Here is a 2,886-nt window from a genome sequence, read left to right on the forward strand (position 1 = left end):
CTTTACTGTAAAATACACATACAGTACATGTAGCGAAATTCATTCTCTGCATTTAACCCATCTGTCAAGGGAGAAGTGGGTAAAAAAGTATGAAATCAAAAAAATCCGCCCCCCTCCATTTAGGCCTCCCTGCATAGCCACTCCCATAAAACACATTTTCATGCACAATGAGTGCTGATTTGATTTATTGATTGCTAAAGAACAGCTTTACCGTGAGATACATGGGTGGGTCACTCCTCAAGTTTCATCAAATTATATGTGTACCCTTGTTAGCCTGTAGAATTTGAAACCTGCCAAAATTTCCAGCTTGATATGGTTTATCTGTCAGCTGTTCTGTCTGTGTCACATAAAGTGAAGAACAAACAAAGTGATCAGAGTGTGACCAAACAATCTTAACATTAAGGTCAACATAAGGTCTTCATCTTCTTTATCAAAGATCAAAATTTTCGAGAATCTCATTCATTAACGAGCAGATTGCGCCAATTGCAGAAATAATTTTTTTTTGGTTGGTTATTTTCAATTTACTTATGCCTGCAAACTAAATATAGTTAAAGGAATGGTTTAACATTTTGGAAACACTTTGCTTTCTTGCGGAGAGTTGGATGAGAAGATTGATACCACTCTCTTATCTGTCTGTTATGTATTAAGCCACAGCCAGGAGACAGTTAACTTTGCTTAACATAAAGACTGGCCAGCATCTCACTAATAAAAACACATTAGTCTCTAATTATCACATTTGATCTTGTGTTTAATCCGTACAACAACAGAAGTGTAAAATTAAATCTGCAAATTGTGTTGGGTTATGGGTCGGACTACTCCTTTGCTGTGCACAGTCACTTCCTGCAGTGATTGCCTGGTGGTGACAAGACAGAAAGTAAGTACAGTGGCAGAAAGTATTAAGATATTTTATTTGTGGTATACTTGACATTACTCAGTAATATTAAAGTATAATTAAGACATCAAAACTGTTATATTTAATGTTTCTAGCTGCATGGGTAATAATGATAAACTGTTAGTAACACAAGTATGACAAGGTTTGGTTATCGGACTAGCGGCTGTTGCAACACTGGAACTGCACGCTTTCAAATCACATTTTTTAAATAAAAAAGTATTTATTATTTAGCCCTGCCCAAGGGTTTTGCAATTAGTGTAATGTGTCTTATAATACATTTTCCCAAAAAAGAAATTGCAGAGATCAAATAGTGTGTTGAATGTAATCATTACCAATATACTCTCACATCATTAAATCATTTAAAGGTGCATGTTCTAAAAATAGAGAGTCCTTATTAAAAAGGCTACTGCGATATAATCATTTATATTCCTTGGGTTTAGGCAGTAATATTGCAGCAAATTCTCTTTTTCAGGAATAAAGAACATGGCTATTGTGTGAAAATGTTGGGCGCACATGAATGCACAAACGTACACAGACATGGGCAAAAGCACAAAAGAGACTCCCTCCAGACACACAAACAATTACTGTCTGCCGCACAGTGTATGTACTGTAGGGCCTGACTCTACAGTACATACATGATTGATGAAGTGTTTCATTCCACTTTGACTAAGTTTAAGCTGTGGCCCAGTTTTGTTTTCTTGCATAGCCTGTCCACTGTTCTTTCCGTGAGACTTCAGTTTTACCTACAATCAGCAAGGTCATAGAAGGGAGCTGCTGGATTGATAAAGTCAACAGGATAAATATACATTTTTTTTAAATAACCCAAACTGTTCACAAATCAGTTTTTTTTTGTCAAAAGCAAATATATATTTTGAAATTCGAGTAGAATAGTAAAGAGGTCAAATAAATATCCCATGATTTCTTCTGCTAGAGGGAATTAAAATGTTTGACTCATTTTAATAGTGCAGGTGACAATTAACATTAATTTTACTCCTACTTTCATCACAGAGCAGGTCATGTTAAAGTTTATCTCCCACATGACTCCCTATTCACGGTAGGCTGCGATACTTTGGATTAAAGTGTCCAAAATGATAAAATCTTGGTTGCAGTGTAGACAAGTAGTAGGCCTGTGGCTACTGGGAGAAACTTCAAATAAAAAGGTCATGGTATAAATGAAAAATTGGAAATATTAAATATTGAGAAAGTATGGGGCTGTTTGTGAGGGTTACTCATTGACCATGAAATTGTGTGAGGAGGTGGGAGCAGCACAGGTCTGGAGCCTAAAGGGAAATAAAAATCTGTTTTTCACAGGTAGAAAGTGAAAACTTCCATCTGTGCTGTTAAGTAAAGTCTGCATAGATCAAACACATGATGCAGGTTATCATATTATTAGTTGGTTAGTATCTTATCACTTCGTTCTTTTTCAATTTGTGTAACAAATTCAATAATATATACAGTGGGTACGGAAAGTATTCAGACCCCTTTAAATTTTTCACTCTTTGTTTCATTGCAGCCATTTTCCAAAAATCAAAAAAGAAAAATCATTTCATTTCTCAGTAATGTACACTCAGCACCCCATCTTGACAGAAAAAAACAGAAATGTAGAAATTTTTGCAAATTTATTAAAAAAGAAAAACTGAAATATCACATGGTCATAAGTATTCAGACCCTTTGCCGTGACACTCATATTTAACTCAGGTGCTGTCTATTTCTTCTGATCATCCTTGAGATGGTTCTACACCTTCATTTGAGTCCAGCTGTGTTTGATTATACTGATTGGACTTGATTAGGAAAGCCACACACCTGTCTATATAAGACCTTACAGCTCACAGTGCATGTCAGAGCAAATGAGAATCATGAGGTCAAAGGAACTGCCTGAAGAGCTCAGAGACAGAATTGTGGCAAGGCACAGATCTGGCCAAGGTTACAAAACAATTTCTGCTGCACTTAAGGTTCCTAAGAGCACAGTGGCCTCCATAATCCTTAAATGGAAG

This window comes from Micropterus dolomieu, linkage group LG23, assembly GCF_021292245.1.
Source record: "Micropterus dolomieu isolate WLL.071019.BEF.003 ecotype Adirondacks linkage group LG23, ASM2129224v1, whole genome shotgun sequence".
In the NCBI taxonomy this organism is placed as follows: domain Eukaryota; kingdom Metazoa; phylum Chordata; class Actinopteri; order Centrarchiformes; family Centrarchidae; genus Micropterus; species Micropterus dolomieu.